Genomic DNA, 19,072 nt, shown 5'->3' on the forward strand with positions numbered 1-19,072 from the left:
ATCAGAAGGGGGAATGAAACATGAGAGACTATGGACTATGAGAAACAAACTGAGGACTTCAGAGGGGAGGGGGTGGGGGAATGGGATAGACTGGTGATGGGTATTAAGGAGGGCTCGTATTGCATGGTGCACTGGGTGTTATACGCAACTAAAGAATCATCGAACTTTACATCGGAAACCGTGGATGTACTGTATGGTGACTAACATAATATAATAAAAAATCATTAAAAAAAAAAAAAGAGGTGTCCATCATCTCCTCTCTGCAAATGGGCTGGAACTCTTGGCCCGCCTCCGAAAGAAACAAGAACCCTGAACAGCTCCTTGTTGTGCCAAGTGCTGAATCATCTGAGCTTTTAGTGGAGGGGGGGTTATGCTAGGAGATGTCTCAGAGGAAGAAGGGGATATAGATAGCCCCCGCCCCGAACGTCTCCCCTGCCACCTAGGGGCGCTTGGGCCCCAAAGATTTGGTGCTCCCGACATTAAAACGTTTCCTCTGCTTTTTCAAATCAGATGACCATTTCTCCGCTCCCCTTAGAACATCAAGACTGGATGAAATGTCCAAAAAAGCCCATCTTTAAACAATTGAGCGTAAATGAGGTAACAAGACAAGAAAACACAAGCTTTCATGCTCATCAAATGCTACAAGTTGGTGGACCAGCCCCTCTGGGAACTTTTTCTTACTGTATTCGGGATTTCCCCACTCATTTCTTTCCTAGCCTCCTTCCCTTTGAGAGCTTGGGGTTCTAAGTCGCTGGAACAGAATTTCTCAACTTTTGTTTCTCAATTTTATATTCGTTTTCAAAAATAACAAAATATATTTTGTTCTGCATATTCTCTCCAGTTAAGGATATTTTGTAATATAAAATTAACATTCTGTCCCCAGCCCCAAACAGGGTGAGATCAAGGCAAGTTTTTTTCATCACAATTCAAGAAGAAATGGGCTTTGGGATTAGGTGATTTTTTTCATTGGCAGTTGTGGCAGGGGTGTCAGCGGATAGCTATAGCCTCCAAGGCCTCCAGATGTCAGTGAGTGATCCAGTTTGCTCAGATGAGAACTTCTTGTCCAGTAAATTCATGCATGCTTTGCAGATCTGGAGAGGCAAATGGAAGATGTCCAACACAGGCATATTGAATAATAGCGGGTGTTCCCTAAGAATCTAACAAACCCCTTATCAGGAACTGTGATCACTTTCCAATTCATCTGTTCGCTGAAAGCAACAAATAACAAATAAAACCAACCTCATTTTGTGTTTAGTATGCACGTAATTAAAAAGATGGAAAAGGAGAATAAAAGCCAAAATGTCCAGTGACATTTTAAAGACTAATTTCTATGTTGTATCAGTGAGGGTTCAATCACAGAGAGCAGAATTCATTCAAGCTATTTAATTAAAAAAGGGTTTATTGCCGCCTTTTACATGACTTACATAATCATTGGGAAGGTTTTTAAAAACATACGCTAGGGGGAGCTTCGAAGAACACATTCCAAAGCCATAATGTAGAACTTGGCCACCACTAAAACGAGTTCTCTTGCCACAGCTCAGAAGCCATCTGCTAAACTGGGCAGCTGCTAGGACAAGTGCCGGCTTCGGAACCATGTCATGATATTACAGTCTGTCCAGCAAAATCAGTATCTCGGGCTGGGTCTCTCTCCCCAGTTAACACTCAGTTTCAAATTCAGCTGTCCTGCCCATGCTTCTCTTTGATAGAGCTGAATGCATACCCAGAACCTAGGAGCAAGGAGATCTGGGAAAAGAAGTATTTGCTTTCCCGACTCTGCCGTGGAGTGAAGAATTCTGAAACAAGGTTGGAAGACGTACTGAGTAAGCCAGTCACAAAATTCACCACAAATATTAAACTGTATGGAAAACCCTATTGAAACTGAACAAATTAAAAAAATGATAAGGTGATCTCAAGTAATTTTGAATGTTTTTATGGACAAAAAATAATAATTGGAAAACTGATTGTAAATCTAATGAGAGGCACGGGGCACTTGGGTGCATGATGAATATTTACCTCTGTGACATAAACACATTGCCAAGCATCGAGTTATGATTTATTACCTGTGAATGTCTCTAGGGGCTTTTCTCCCTGCTTTTGTACATCAGCACCGTTCTTCCCCTCCTGGTAAATGCATCGTCACATGACTCAATCTCAGTCTAGGATGAAAGTAGCAACCCCATTCCCTGGCCACGGTGATTAGTCCAAGTGACATAGGCTGGCTGGGTCTGAGAACCCAGAGGGGGTCCTGCGGGACCCACCGAAACGGTCCTTGGCTTCATGCAGGATAGGAATAAATCAGAAGCCAAGAGGAAGTGAGAGCAGAATTTACTGTAGATGTAGAGAGACTAGATATGCAGACAGAGCGTCCGGGAAACTTGGAAAGGAGAGGAGACTCCTTGGAAAGGAGTCTCATCTTTGCTTGGGGGCTGGGGGTTTTCCTGAGAATTGTGGTCTGGGGTACATGTCCTCTCAGGCATCTAGGAACTGGTCAAAACAAGGCCGAGAGCTCAAGTGTCCTCCAGAAGTCACTTAGGCCCTGGAGCCAGGGGTCTTGGCATCAAGGTATCTGGAAAACATACAGGATGACCTCAACTGGTCACTTCTTAGATGTTATCTATTTTGCAAGAAGAGTCCCCCCCCCCAAAAAAATCGTTAACTCCTTGGCCTTTCCAAGGAGGACCTACATTCACCGTACGATAAGTCATGTGTAAGGTGGGGATCAGGTCCCAGCAAGAAAAGAAGCAGGAAAAGGAGCAAAAAAAGCTGTTCTTCATAGAGTCCCTTCAGTTTCCCTGTCTCACAAGAATTGGCACATGACAAAAGCCAGGGCAATCGGAGGCCTTGCCCAGCATTATTCTGGCTGAGGCTGGCAGGGAAGCCTTTTTCTTTGTGGTGCCAGTGCTAGAAGAATATGGCCTTAGAGTTGACAGCCAAATTCCCATTGTGGGACAATGCCTGAGAAAATGAACCCCACACCAAAGAGGACAAAAAGAAGTAAGAGGCAGAGTTTGAGAGATCCCTTTGTTGTGCGTATTTTCCGAGCTCACCCTCATGGCCTGAGGCTGCTCCTTCCTGAGGCTGGGTCTTCAGGCCCCCGGGCCAACCGGCATCCTTCCGCTAAACCCGCTCTTTTGGATTAAGGCTGACTGAATTGGCTCTCAGCCGCATGTAATTTCAAGAGAGGTAACAAATTACAGTCTCAACTTTATAACCCACTAGCTCCACTAGTCACTTAATGGAAGGTAGTGTCCTTTGTGTCCCATGGCAAACGTGAAGGGTTTTTTCCCTTTTCTTCCCATGCATTGTTTGAAGTTGACTGACCTAAATTCCAATGAAGCCTAAACCTGAACTACATTTCTAATCAACCAACTTGATTTAAGTAAGTGTGATAACGTCACTCAATTTCAGATAAGCAGCCCCGAGGACTAACTCCATTTTTTGACAGACTCATCGATAAGGCTGCCGCAGCACAATCACCATATCTTCACTCGACAATTGCCTGCTGTGTAGTCTGGAGAGCCCCAGAAATTTCACTGGCAATGGGGAGCAGCCAAAGGAAGAGGACTGTGACACCAGGAAGGGAGGATGGCCTATGGCTCTGTGGGTCAGGCTTTGTAAGTGTGGTGTGTGTGTGTGTGTGTGTGTGTGTGTGTGTGTGAGACAGAAAGGGGGGGGAAGCAGGAATCAAAAACTTTTCCTACCACTAACACTCAGGTTTGTTTCTTTTACTTGCCGTTCAATGTTCTCAAAGTTCAATTACACTGTAAGTTTGGCAAAAAACCTGCCCCAGAATCTGTCTTTTCAGGCACAGCAAGACCAGATCAGATCAGCGTTTAGAAATATGGCATCCCAAATAATCACTCTCAAAGATGCTTTAAATCAGGGATGAGTTCTGAGGGTTGACATCCACCTTTCTAAACACTGTGTGCACTCAGCACAGTACTGTCATATTTGGTGATTGATATCATTGCCTTCCAGGAGGTCATCAAAAAATAAGCATATAATAGGCTTTCATCAGCCATGGATTCAATATTCACAGTTTTGACTGGGGGGGGAAGGGACTCGATATCTAGAACTTGAGTAGTTGGTCATTTCCCTGAGGCATGAATTAGAATTATAACGAACTGATGTGAGAGGAGGAGCCCCTTGGCCCTTGAGTGGACCTGCCCAACCACGCAGAATTCACACCCGAATCCGATCCTGCTGTTCTCTGTACATCACGACAGGCACAGTCACTTTCTGCAGTGATAAAAACCTAAAAGGAAAAAAGAAAACTGAAGCATTTCTAAAATTTCATGAAGGAACTTGAAGCGGTCACCAAGTTTTTAAAACTCATTTTACTGCATTTTACAGGAGAAAATATGTACTCAAATGTATTTAAAATTGCAGTCCCGCAAAAGCCTTGCAAAAGTCTGCTGTACAGACCTCTCTGTTGGCAGATCTCGAAGAAAAGCAGGCCTGGAATTTGGTCCCTTGCACCCAGCTGAGACAGGAGGTGAAGAAAGGGGCGGAAGGATTCCTTGTCTACGGCCAGGTACTGGCGGTCCTGTCCTAAGCCTAGAGGAAATACCAAGAAAGTCAAAGCAAGAAAAAGCCAAACCTAGGAGCTCTGTGAAAACGAGGAGATGAAACAGAGTTCAGAAAGGAGCCCTCAAAGCAGGAGGACATCTGAAACTGGTAAAAGCAGCGGTGGCCAAAGGGAGCACGCCTCAGTAATAAAAATTGGTGCATTTTGAGCATTTCTGGTGCCGAGCGCTGTGGCCAACACTTACTGTGAAATGCATCATTTAATTCTCAACAACACTCTAGGGAATGTTCCCTTATCATTTCCAGTGAGAGATCAGAGGCTCTGTAAGGTACGTAAGTGCTGGGATATACACCTAAGAAGTGACAGAGCCAGGTTAGTGGTGGAACCAGGATGAATTCTACAGATGAGGGGCTCTCGATTTTCAAACCTCTCCTAGTGTAGTTTTACTTGCATGGCATCTTGGTTTAAAAGGGATCAGTGAGGGGTAGACTATTCCAAGTGTGGTGATGATCTTGCGTTCAATCTAGTCACCCGAGCTATGAGCCATAAACACAACATTATCATCTAGGACCTTTGCTCCTTTATCACTCAGCCTTACCACGGCCTGTCAATATTACTTGCAAAGGGTGTCTTGAATCTTTCGCTTCCTCTTCATTCCTATTGCCTCCAGTCATCTCCCCTGTGCTATTATAAATACCCTCTTAACTACTACTGTAACTTCTAACTGCCTCTTCAGTCTGGTTTCTGTACTATCATCTGTCTAAACCACCATCTAGAGGCGCCTGGGGGCGCTGTCAGTAAGCATCTGACTTGGTTTTGGCTCAAGTCATGATCTCTGGGTGGCGGGATTGAGCCCCACACTGGGGCTCTGCACCCAGCGGGGAGTCTGCTTGCGAATCTCTCTCTCCCTTCCCCCCACTCTCTCACTCTCTCAAATAAATAAAAATCTTTAAAAGAAAAAAAAAGAGCAACTACTGTGATGGGGGAGGGGAGAATATGTGGGGAGCGGGAGGAAGAGGGGTACAAGGATGGCACAGGGAGGGAAGCAGAATCAAAAACATTGTCCAGCAAAAACATGGGCCCAGAATCCTAAATAAAGTCCAGAGAAGGTATTATTCCAACTAGAACTAAACAGAAATCCAAAAACTGGGTCTCAAGCAGAGAAGCTACAGCTAGATTCAGCCAGAAAAACAAGTTGAGGAAGTATGTGAATAGAAGGTAATGATTTCTTATATAGGCCTTTAAATTTGCCTGTGGGTGGGAAGAGACAGGTGTTCTTAAGAACAGGGTATTACGCTGAACTATGCTATGTAACAAATTTAGTCACTGGAAACAAGACACATTTATTGCCTCACAGTTTCTGGGGTTCTGGCTTACAAGCATAGCCTATTTGGATCCTCTGCTGAGGGTCTCACAAGGGGGGAATTAAGATGTCATCCAGCGAGCACCTCGGTGGCTCAGTCAGTTAAGTGTTTGACTCTTGACTCTTGATTTCGGCTCAGGTCGTGATCTTGGGGTTCTGAGATTGAGCCCCACGTTAGGCTCCAAGTTGGACATGGACTCTGCTTGGGATTCTTTCTCTGCCCCTTTTCATTGTCCCCCTCTCTGCCTCTTCTAAAAAAAAAAAATGTCATCCAGGACAGGACTGTGGTCTCATCTAAGGCTTGTCTAAGGAAGGATCCACTTTCAAGCTCACTCAGGCTGTTGAGGATTCAATTCCATTTGTTCAGAGGACTGAGCTCATCAGTTTCTTGGGGCTGTTGACTGAAGTCAGTCTTCATCTGCCAGAGACCACGTGCAGTTCTTTACCATGTAGTGTCCCCTAGCATGGCTGTCTGCCTTCCCAAAGCCGTTAAGGGAGGGAGTAATTCAATCAAGGTAAGCTTTACAATCTTAAGTACCACAATCACATAATCATATGCATCCCATCACCTTTGCTATATTCTTTTTTTTTTTTTTTTTTTTTTTTTTTTAAAGATTTTATTTATTTATTCGACAGAGATAGAGACAGCCAGCGAGAGAGGGAACACAAGCGGGGGGAGTGGGAGAGGAAGAAGCAGGCTCATAGAGGAAGAGCCTGATGTGGGGCTCGATCCCATAACGCCGGGATCACGCCCTGAGCCGAAGGCAGACGTTTAACCGCTGTGCCACCCAGGCGCCCCACCTTTGCTATATTCTATTAAGTTAGAAGCAAGTGGCAGGTCCTGCCCATACTCTTGGGTAGGGGATCACAAAGGGACATAGGTACCAGGAGGTAGGGATCAGGGGGCCACCTTAGGTGTCTATCCATCACAGGTATCAAAAAATTTTGACACCACTTCTTACTTTACCACTCCCTCAAAGTCCACTCCCATCACCCTAATTCAGGGCCACACGATTTCTTGCCTAGATACTACACCAGCCTCCAAATTCTCCTCCTTTCTGTGCTTGCCTCCTTACAGTACATTCCACACAGCAGGCAAAGTTGTCTCTTCAAATGGACAAGAATCTTAGTCTCTCACTCAAGTGTGCAAAATTCAATACATTTTAAATTCTTATTTAAATTAACAAGATCTACCTTAAGATTTCATCCCACAAGATTGTTGGGATATCCAGTCCCAGTTATGATTGGCTTCATTTCACCCTCCCCCCAGGACACAGCCGCGGTCCCAAGGTCTTGAGCACTGCCAGCCTACCGCAGGGGCTTCAGCAGCCTGGTCTTAGGTTCCCACTGGTTACCATGGAGATAATTCTTCAGCTTCAAGCCCAGGGCATCTGCTGCCTCCGAGCCTCGCTGGTTCAGAGATAGCTTTGGCCCGAGGCTCCAGCCTTCCTAAATGCGGCGTGTGCCCAGCCTCTCTGAGACCTTGGGGCTTCCCCAGGAACATGGTTACCTAGTGGTACATTTGTTTCTTCTATCTTTGGGATGTACACACCTTCACCTTGACCTAGGTTGGGAATTTAAAAATTCCTCTTGCTCTTTTCCCTTTCCTCCATCCCCACTGAGTCACCAAAATATTCAGCTTTTCTCACAGTCAGATGTTGTTTTCAAGCAAATTCTGCTTTAGGGCACACAAATGACCCTACAACAGGAATATCAGAAACTCCGTTCCTTATCTGCTTGAGATAGAGGGCTCAACAACATGGGGAGGAAAACACACAAATTAATACTTTAATTTTCTTTTGCTATCGTCCTTCAGTAAATCTGCATACTCAGACAGAAAATTCCACCCTTTCCAACTTCCTCCAAGAGGATGGGACTCAAGTTCCTATTCTGAAGCATCTTGTCCTGGACAGGAACTCCTATACAAAAATCGATGCCTGCTTGTGGAAGATTCCTTTTCCCGGGCTCCCCAGGCCGGGCAGGTGAATGTAGATACTTGGTGAACTTCTCATTCCAACAGACCCACTTCCTGGGGACATTTCCCTTGAGAAGAGTCCTTCTTGGCACTGGCTGCATCCCAGCCAGCACATTAGGCCCGGACCCGGCATCCTCGGAGTGTAGTAAGTCTCAGATGAAACTTACCTGCGCCAGGTGAGACTACAAATACAGTTCTGTCTTCCGATTTGAATCTCCAGTAATGTCCAACTTTTTCTCAGGGCTCTTCTCGCACTAACCACCCCACCCTAACCCACCTACCCACCCACCCAAATTAGGAGGTAGCCCACATGAAGGAGGGAAGCCAGACAGTGGCTGCTATGTAAGTTGCTAGGGCCTTTCCCTGTTTCTTTTTCCCCTGTTAGATGAGACCTGCCTCCTCCCATCATCTGTTGTCCCTTCCTCCACCCAAACCTCGAGAGCCTCATTTCCCACCCTCCTCTCTGCACTTCGGCCACACTAGCCTTTTAGTTTTCCTGGTGCGCTGTTCTTCAGCCCCGTGACCTTCCCACAAGCTCTTCCAGCTGCCTGAGCTCCCCTGGCTCCTGCTTCTCCCTAGCTTGCTCCAATTCTTCCAACTCTCAGATGCCCCTGCTCTATTTCTCTGAGGGCAAGAGGAGATAGAGGAACCAACTGAGTCTAGCCCTCTGAGAAACCAGAGGGGTTCCGTTGTCTGATCCCTCACAAATTTCCCAACATCACCCCCAAGCCAGTCATGCCTCGTTCTGTCATTGCTGGCAGTGAGGTCCCACTTTTTAAAGAAATAAAAAGTATTTTTCACTTTCATTTAGTTCAAAATACTTTTTAATTTCTTTTGAAACATCTTTGACTTACATGTTATTTAGAAGTGTGTTATCTAGTCTTCAGATACCTTGGGATTTCTGGCTATCTTTCTGTGATTCATTTCTAGTGTGATTCCTTTGTAGTCTGAGAGCATACTTCGTATGCTATTTATTCTTTTAAATTTGGTAAAGTATGTTTTATGGTCCAGACTGTGGTCTGCCTTGGCAAGTGTTCCATGTGAGCTGCAGAATATGTAATCCTGTTCCCATGGATGAAGTGTTCTATAAATGCCAATTAGACCCATTTGATTAATGGTTATGTCTCTTTTTCACCATTGAATCCCTGGGACGTAACAGAAAACATGACCCATAGAATGTGCTCCAAAAGTTATTGAGTAAGAGGAGAAGGAGCAAGCAAGAGGAAGGGAAGAATGTACATAGAGATTTCACATGGTATGCCCCTGATTAAAAGCTTTCAATAGTTCACTATAAACTATACAATACATTTTAACTATTGTTCTAGCTAATCAGCAGTAATATGTCACAATCTATTTACTATATTTCTTCAGTAACAAATGCAATGATTTTATGTACCACCGTAGAAGGGGGAAAACCCACTGCCAAGGAAATTGTGAGATGCCATCGATTTTGAAGATGTTCAGCTATGAAAAAACGTGAGACATAGAGTTGATAAAATACTGTAGTTAGCTACAAGTCTGTCTTACATGATGGATGGGTCCATAGCTTAATTACCTTTGTGTCCCCAGCACCAAACTCAGTACCTGACACAGAATAGACACGCAATGACATTAGTTCAGTCATCTGACTGTCCCTCATTCCCCACCACCAGATACCTGGCTTTCCTTCACTCCCCAGCCTCATAGCCTTCGTGCTCTAAAGCTGTCAGTGTTCCTGGCTGGCCAGAGATTTTAATTTCTTTTGAACTGCATTTGCTCCATGAAATCCTGACACTTTTTCACTTTTCTCATGACTTTGCTATAGGCTGTCAGCTACATTCCAGCTAAGTATCTGCCAAACTCACCTGTATGCTCTTGAAGCTACCGTGAGAAAGTGACGTCCTTCCCCATTCTGCTCACTCCCTCCAGGCCTTCACCCTGAGCCCAGGGATGTGGTCAGTGACATTTTAGGTGCTGCGGCAAACTGGTGGGGAAGAGAATTTGGGCAGGGAGAACTTTCGGAAGCTTCAAATAAGTCGTTCATTACTTCTGTCTATTCACGAGGCTGGCCTTTCTCTAAGCTTTATTTACTTTGAATATCTATTTGGGAAAGCAAAAAGAAATAAGTAAAACTCAGGGATCTTCGCCTCAGTCAAATACACCCGATTCCTTTTAATCCCTTTTACATAGGACTTCTTTAAAAGAATGATCCTTCAGAGAAAAACAATTACATGATTTCACTCATATGTGGAAATTAAGAAACAAAACAGAGGAGCATAGGGGAAGAGAGGAAAAAATAAAACAAGACAAAATCAGAGAGGGAGACAAGTCATAAGACACTCTTAATCATAGGAAAGAAACTGAGGGTTGCTGGATGAGGGGGGGGAGATGGGGTAACTGGGTGATGGCCATTAAGGAGGGTGAGTGATGTAATGAGCACTGGGTGTTATATAAGACTGATAAATCACTGAATTTTACCTCTGGAACTAATAATACACTATATGTTAATTAATTGAATGTAAATAAAATTAAATTAAATTTAAAAAAAAATAAAAGAATGCTCCCGGGGCGCCTGGGTGGCTCATCATTTGTGTCCGACTCTCGATCTTAGCTCGGGTCTTGATCTCAGGGTCTTGATCTCATGAGTTCAGTCCCTGCGTTACTTAAAAAAATTTTTTTTAAAAGTAAAAAATGTAAAAGAATGATTCTAAATGGGTATCTTGGTGGCGTGAATGTAGCCTCTCAGTTTAGCCAGCATGGTGGTTTCTTTGTTTTTAAACACGTGAGTTGGCTATACATTCTCTAGGTGGCCCGCACGTCACTTCCTAACCATCGTACTGTGTGGTAGGTTCATATATTCCTGTTATCCACTGGACCCTCCAAAGTGTCTGAATTTTTTACCCCTGCCTTGACTGTGTAGTTTTTCTTCTCCAGAAAGACCTCCAGTTTACCATGTCCCCTTAATTTTCTTACCCTCATTTTGAGATTAGTCAAAATGTCAGTTTCTCTCACTAGAGGGGAAACTATTCCCTGAAGATGAACTAAACTGGTTAGAGAAATGTTTATTAGATATATTCACTGGTGCAGGGTGAATCTCTAAAAATGTCTACCTTTCTTACCACTAAGCTCACATACCCACGGTATTTATGAGGCAGCTTTGGAGAAGGGAGGGGGATGGATGGGATTAACAAAGCGTGTCACAATGTTAACATTTAGGACCACATGAACAGTTCTGGGATCTGAGACCACCCCGGAACCCCGTTCACACCTCACCACATCTTCCCCTGTTCTTGCTTGGGTTTCGTCGGACGCAGGCAGAGGGAGGGCGGGGTGGGTAACAGTGTAGACTCCTGGAGAAGTTCTACTGAGTCCTTTAATTCATGGCGGCAGGGGACACGTGTTCTTTCAGCTCCCTTCTAAAGTCAGTTGGAGGTAGAATACACGTGAGTAAGAAGTTCAAAATAACACTGAAATGTTTCCTTCTGTTTAAGGAGTGAAAATGCAAAAATGTTTTCTGGAATTAGCCGGTTTTAATCTTAAAATAGTAATAGTACTTTCCATTTCACTTTTCCCCTCCACCGCACCTTTCCCCTGCCTCCTACCTGCTACATGCCACTCACCCCCCTTAAAAAAAAAAAAAAAAGGAAATTTCCCAAATGCTTATCTGAAGAACACTGAGACCCCTGTATGGGTTGAAACCCCATGAGGGTAATAGAAGAGTAGTGGGTCTCGAAACAGAGACCATTATTTTTCCTACCGGGCTAATTTAAAGTCAAATTTATTAGGTTTCATAATTATTTTCCAAATAAGACTTTTTCATTCATAGACTAACTTATTTAAAGCTACAGGGATAAATCAGGCCTTTTAGAAATGAACCACACTCATCTTGTAGATTATTTTAAATTTTAAGCCTGGAATTCTCCTGGCATTTATAAAAAAGGAAAAATTTTCTGCTAAGCACAAAAAGAACAGAACCACTCAAAACACAGTCACCATTTCTGCTGCCTTTTGTGGTGCGTGACCTCAATTACTTCTTATTGTCTATCACAGGGTCAAGCTTTTAATTTATAGGTCTTTTTCATTATGGAGCTATAGTTAACATATAAATTTGTGTCTCAGATGTACCACATGTTGATTTGCTACACTTACATGTTGCATATTGCCACTACAGCAGTAGCTAACACCTCCATCAAGTCACACAATCATCATTTCTTTTTTTGTGGTGAGAACATTTAAGATTAGCAGTCTCTTAGCAAATTTCAAGTATATAACACAATAATGTTAATTATAATACAATGCTGGGCATTGAACTTATTATCTTGAAACTACAGGTTTGGCCAGCATCTCCACAATTTCTACACCCCCAGCCCCTGGTAACCACCATTCTACTCTGTATCGCTTTTTTTTTTTTTTTAGGTTCCACGTATAAGTAAGATCATACAGTATTTGTCTTTGTCTCTGACTTATCTCACCTAGCATAATGCCCTCAAAGTCCATCTGTGTTGTCACAAATGGTAGGATTTCTTTCTTTCTCATGGCTGAATAATATTCCATTGCTTGAATATACCACAACTTTTTTATCCATTCATCCTTTGTTAGACATTAAGGTTGTTTCCATATCTTGGCTATTATGAATAATGCTGAATAAACATGGGAATGCAGATATCTTTTCAATATCCTGTTTTCATTTCTTTTGGATATATTCCAATAAGTGGAACCACTGGATCATATAGTAGTTCTATTTTTAATATTTTGAGGAAACACTACACTGTTTTCTATACTGGTTGCACCAGTTTACATTCCCACCAACAGTGCACAAGTGTTCTCTTTTTTTCACATCTTCGTCAACGCTTGTTCTCTCTTGACTTTTAGAGGTCAGCCATTCTAATAGGTATGGGATGACATCTCATTGTGGTTTTGATTTGCATTTCCCTAGTGATTAGTGATGTGAGCATCTTTTCATATATCTCTTGGACATCTGTATGTCTTCTTTGGAAAAATGCCTATTCAGTTCCTGAGCACTTTTTTTTTTTTAAAGATTTTATTTATTTATTTGAGAGAGAGAGAGTGAAAGAGAGAGAGAACACAAGCTGGGAGGGGCAGAGGGAGAGAGAAGCAGACTCCCTGCTCAGCAGGAAGCCCGACATGGGGCTCTATCCTGGGACTCCAGGATCATGACCTGAACCCAAGGCAGACACCTAACTGACTGAGCCACCCAAGTGCTCCCCTGTGCTCGTTTTTAAATCAGGTTTTATTGTTGCTGTTTTGTTGTTGTTGAGTTGTATGAATTTCTTATATATTTTGGATATTAACCCCTTATCAGATATATATTTTGCAAATATTTTCTCCCATTCTGTACACTGCCTTTTCATTCTAATAGTATCTTTCATTCTGCAGAAGCTTTTTATTTTGATGTAGCCCCACTTGTTGATTTTTGTTTTTGTTGCTTGCACTTCTGGTGTCATGTACAATCATTGACAAGACCCAGTCAAGGAGCTTTTTCCACTGTTTTCTTCTGGGAGTTTTATGGTTTCCAGTCTTATGTTTAAGACTTGAATCTATTTCGAGTTAACTTTTGTGAGTGGTGTAAGATAGGGGTCCAAATTCACTTTTCTGAGTGTGATTATCCAGTTTTCCCAGTATAATTATTCAGACCATCCTTTCCCCATTGAGTATTCCTGGCTTCCTTGTCAAATATTAGTTTGACTATGTATGCAGGGGTCTATTTCTAGGCTCTTGATTCTGTTCCATTGATGTGTCTATTTTTATGCCAGTACCATACTGTTTTAATTACCATAGCTTTGTTATATAGCTTGACACCAGGAAGTGTGATTCTCTTTCTTGCTCTCTCTTTCTGTTCTGCTTTTTTAGGATTGCTTTGGCTACAGAGGTCTTTTGTGCTTCCATACAAATTTTAGGATTGTTTTTTCTATTTCTTTTTTTTTTTTTTTAAAGATTTTTTATTTATTTGACAGAGATAGAGACAGCCAGCCAGAGAGGGAACACAAGCAGCGGGCATGGGAGAGGAAGAAGCAGGCTCATAGCAGAAGAGCCTGATGTGGGGCTCGATCCCAGAACGCCGGGATCACACCCTGAGCCGAAGGCAGACGCTTAACCGCTGTGCCACCCAGGCGCCCCTGTTTTTCCTATTTCTGTGAAAACGCATTGGAATTTTGATAAGGATTGCCTTGAATCTATAGATGGCTTTGTGTGATATGGACATTTTAATAATATGAAGTCTGATCCGTAAACTTGGATACCTTTCCATTTGTTTGTGTCTGCTTCAATTTGTTTGTACATTCATCAAAGTCTTATAGTTTTCAGATCTTTCACTTCTTTGGTTGAATTTATTCCTAAGTATTTTATTCTTTTTGATACTATTACAAATGGAATTTTTTAAAATTTCATTTTCAGATATTTAGTTGTTAGCATGAAGATTTGCAAATGATTTCTGTATGTTGATTTTTTTTTTCCTGCAAATTTACTGAGTTTGTTGATAGTTCCAACAGCATTTTGGTTGCGTCTTTAGGATTTTCTATTCTATATGTAAGGTCATATCATTGCAAACACAGACACTTTTACTTCTTTTTTTCCTATTTGGAAGGCTTTTATTTCTTTATCTTGCCTGATTGCTCTAGCTAAGGCATCCAGTACTGTGTTAAGGAAGAGTGGGGAGAGTAGGCACCTTTGTCTTTTTCTGATCTTAGAGGAAAAGTTTTAACCTTTCATTATTGAGTATGATGTAAGTTTGTTACATATGGCCTTTATTTTGTTGAAGTATGCTCCTTCTATATCCAATTTGTTGAAGGTTTTTATAATGAGAGGATGGTGTATTTTGTCAAACGCTTTTTCTGCATTCCCATTCATTACCAGATGAATGGGAATCTGTCCTAGTTTTAAACGTGTTTCATTTCAGCAATTCTAGACACCTGGGGGAAGGAGGCAAGGCCCATAAGCTTCAAAGTAATCTAGATGTTAAGAAATTATTCACTCACTGGCAATCAAAATTAACAGTTTTCTTCTTCATGACATTTTAATTTTGCCTTTTCATGACTTAAAACAAATTCTGAAGTCCCCTAGGGTCCAATTCCAAATAACTTACACATGTATGTAGATATTATTGCCCTGATAAAAAATTCTTTGTTTTTTCATATACTAAATAAAATACAGTGCATTTCCAAAATTCATCTGAGTTTATTTACCACATTGCAACCTACAGCACTAGTACCCCTGGCATATTGACTTGTTTTGAATTTTACTAAACCCAAGAGTGCCCTTAATGGGGAAGGAACTGAAAACATCATTTTCCACATAGCAACAAATGAACTAGTCATTTCTCTGATATACATTAAGACTTCCTGATTGAATTCTTCTCATCATTGTGATCTTTTGATCCATTCTAATCCAGCGACACTAATCATTTTAGATTCTGTGAATATAGACATTGTCATCTATAAAAAAATTTCCTGGCTGACATAGTAATCAGCGCAATATTGAATTAAAGAAAACACTAGGAAGCAGGGTTAAGAAATTGCAATGTGGCTTAGTTTCCTTGAGGCCATCTGCCTTCCAAATTAATGATGATTCACTCTTACTATTTTAATAATTTTATATGTATTTTTGAATAAGTAATATATATCCAGAGCACAAAAGGCCAAGAGTACAAAATGGTACACATGGGAAAGTAAATCTTTCTCATCAGTGGACATGCTATTCACCGTTAGTGGGTGGGTAAACCCTTTTGGACAGCAAATTGGCATCAGCTAGGGAAGTTGAAAGTGTGGAATTTCTACTTCTGTGAGTGAAAGAGTAGGTAAATTGGACCAATTCTCCCAGTGACAACAAAAAAAGCTTGAAAGTTTTAAAAAGAATCTTACCAAATGCATCAAAGAACTAACAAGATGTCAAGGACTGACATTTAAGATCCCCTTGAAACAAATCTCAAGCAAGTTGGAGTCCCAGGCCCTCCCGAAGTGGGGACCCCAGGAATCCCTGTCTTATGTGGGATGAAACACGAGGTGGCAGCATCCCAGGGGAAGGATAAACCGGAAAGGAAAGTAGCCCATGCAGACAGCTGGCTAGCTTGAGATCTTCAAGGAGACCCTGAAAAAGAAGGATGATTTTGGCACTTGATGAAGGAAATGATTTTCATAACATCATTCTATGCCTCAAATTTACTCTGGAAAGGAAGATGATGTGTGGACCCTATAACCACCCCCCATCCAGGTATGTACCTTCAGCAAACTGTAGCAATATGTACCAGGAGACGTGCATAGAATATCCATTGCAGTATGGTGATAACTAAAAACTAGAAATCCAAATGTTCATCAACAAAATGAGATAGTCATATAATTGAACACAACTTAGAGCAGTAAAAATAGATGAACTATTGCTGTTTGCGTCGGTATAAATAAATCTCACAAATATAATATTCAGCAAAATAATGCAGCAAAAGATTATAGGTACTGTGATACTAATAAAGTTCTAAAGCAAACAAACAAAAACCTCGGGGAACGTGGGTGCCTCAGTCAGTTAAGCCTCTGACTCTTGATCTCAGCTTGGGTCTTCATCCCAGGGTCTTGAGTTCAAGCTCTGCATTGGGCCCCGAACTGGGTGTGGAGCCTACTTAAAAATAAATAGATAAATAAACAAAACAAAACAGAAAACTAACATTATGTTATTTAGGAATAAATACACAGGTAGTATATGTGTTCCCAAGCTTAAAAGCAAGAGAACAACAAACATAAAATTCAGAGTGATGGTTGCCTCTGGTGCAGGGCGCTTCAGCCATATTAGTCATGTTCTCTTTAGAAACAATCATTCTGGGGGCACCTGGGTAGGACAGTCGTTAAGCATCTGCCTTCGGCTCAGGGCGTGATCCCGGTGATCTGGGATCGAGCCCCACATCAGGCTCCTCTGCTGGGAGCCTGCTTCTTCCTCTCCCACTCCCCCTGCTTGTGTTCCCTCTCTCGGGGGCTGTCTCTGTCAAATAAATAAATAAAATCTTAAAAAAAAAAAAAGAAACAATCATTCTGGATCCTCCAAATCTATCCTCGGCACACAAATGCACTTTGGATAGGCAAAGAGTATGTTCCTTTTATTGATTATAAAGCCAGTGTACAGTTTGTGCAATGGCTACCATCCTTCTAGGTTTATCAGTACCCCCAGCATGCGGTTCCCTAGGGTCTCATTGCGCCATGTGAACTTGCAGCATCTCTCAAGTCACAGCAGTCAGACACAGCCTACAGTGTCCTTGTCTCTCCCATCAGTCCTTGGACTAGCATGTGTCTGGCCAGGGAAATGCTGCAATTGCTTCCTCCAGAATCTAGGCTCAGCAGGGGTAGACGTGAAACACGGAGACGTGGAGAAGCAGTTGACTGACCCAGAAGTTCAAGGATAAGTGGAATTGCCAAGTAGGTTATGACACATGACACTTGGGAACTGCTTGAGGCTTGCTGAGTGATTCTTTCCATGTGATGGGGTCCTCAGGGACCTGTCAGATTCCCTGAGGACACGGAGGACAGGACACTGTCCCATTAAGTGCATGAAACAGTACAGGGATCTTGGGAAAACACAAATGAAAACCAGATAGAAGCTCAAGTGCTGGTCTCAAATACCAATCCTGTGGGTGCTGGTCTCAAATACCAATCCTGTGGTCAGAATTTCCCATCAAATATCATTTAACAACGACAATAAAATAGAATATCCCTAAGTAGAGAAAATTTGTTTGTATGGAATAATGTAAAGGAATACTAGATGCTTTAAAAAATTAATGCTGGTTATTTTGTTATTTATTATCTCTGTGTGTGATTGTAAAGTCTAAGTTTACAGTGTGTTTTTCCTATAAAACCGTGTTTCAAACCGTACTATGAGGGGCATCTGGATGGTTCAGTTGGTTGGGCATCTGCCTTCGGCTCGGGTCATGGTCCCAGGGTTCTGGGATGGAGCACCCCCCGCCCCCGCTACTGGGCTCCCTGCTCAGCAGGGAGTCAGCTTCTCCCTCTCTGCCTGCCGCTCCCCCTGCTTCTGCTCTCTCTCTCTCTCTGTCAAATAAATAAATAAAATCTTAAAAAATATATTTAAACTGCACCATGAGAACTAAATTCAGTTGTAGAAACATGAATAAATCCTTCAAAAGCCAGCAGTAGCAAGGCTCACAAGTAAGGAAGGCCCATCCTAATTGTTAGTTACCACAAATCTCAGTAAGTAGGTCAAAGTCTCCACAAGGAGTAATCAGGCCTCTGGGAACATACAAGGATCACCTAAAGGACACCCGGGCAGACAGGTGGCTCCCAGGTGGTCAGTTTCCAGAGCCTCAACTACATATGTACCCTAACTAAACATGATCTGAGAACAGCCCGGGAGCTAGGGGTGATACAAGATCTCCTTTCCATCTTTGCTTTCACTTTACCAAAAAAAAAAAAAAAAAAAAAAAGCCATCCTTTCTCCATGGCTAACATTATGATAAAGCAATCCCTGGGTTGAGAAAACCTCCATGATGCAAATAAAGAGAAAGGTGAACTATTTTTGTGGATGTTGAGAAAGTGAAGGCCTTTAAAGATTGGGTAACAAGTCCTTTTTCATTTCAAAATGATTTCCAAATCTTAGCTTTCAAGAAAATTAAAGCAAAATCTAACTACTAGATAATTAAAAATACTTCTAATGCATACATTGCTCGGTGATTTTTGGCATCTAAATGGCAAGGAGTTCAAAGAATTGAGTGACATTGCCAGAACAAAACTCATTACATTCTCTACTAATAACTTATGTAAACAAAGTTTTTCAGCACTTACATAAAAATTATTCAAAATGGGAATAAAATTGATGCTGAATCCTGCCTCATTCTAGTAATAGTCACACACAGATGCATTGCCTGAAAAATAAGACTTGTTCATCTCCTTAATAGATGCACAATGTTAAATAATTTAATCATCCAAATTTGTAATATATTTTTGTTGCTTTGATCAATGGTGTACCGATTATGATTATAATGATAGTGGAAACCAGAAGATTTTTAAAATACTTAAGCCTATGGTCACTGGAAATTGAATTTTCATTTATATTTCCATTTATATGAATATTTTTGTTTCAGGAAATCATGGTAGGGTAAAGCTTTTCCATCATAAAATGTATTATATTAGGTTAAAAATCTGGGGAGGAAGTTAAGTGGTGAGGAAGGAGAAATTTCCAACTATTTAAAAAGCACATGTTCATCTTTTTAGTATAA

The 19,072-nt window shown here is 41.8% G+C and overlaps 1 long non-coding RNA gene across 2 annotated transcripts in view; it reads right to left on the reverse strand.

The window, feature by feature from the left end:
* Positions 1 to 1,402: 1,402 nt before the first annotated feature.
* LOC109488539 overlaps positions 1,403 to 19,072 on the reverse strand; it is a 114,803-nt gene continuing 97,133 nt past the window's right edge. The window contains exons 2-5 of one of the 2 annotated variants that reach the window (XR_004624159.1): positions 11,114 to 11,261; positions 9,711 to 9,945; positions 4,426 to 4,557; positions 1,403 to 4,255 (exon numbers count right to left, since the gene is read on the reverse strand). This is a non-coding gene — a long non-coding RNA (uncharacterized LOC109488539). Of the gene's footprint in view, positions 4,256 to 4,425; positions 4,558 to 9,710; positions 9,946 to 11,113; positions 11,442 to 19,072 lie in introns of those variants that run through there. The other variant, XR_004624158.1, reaches the window with a different exon arrangement.

Source organism: Ailuropoda melanoleuca, chromosome 3 (genome assembly GCF_002007445.2).
Source record: "Ailuropoda melanoleuca isolate Jingjing chromosome 3, ASM200744v2, whole genome shotgun sequence".
In the NCBI taxonomy this organism is placed as follows: domain Eukaryota; kingdom Metazoa; phylum Chordata; class Mammalia; order Carnivora; family Ursidae; genus Ailuropoda; species Ailuropoda melanoleuca.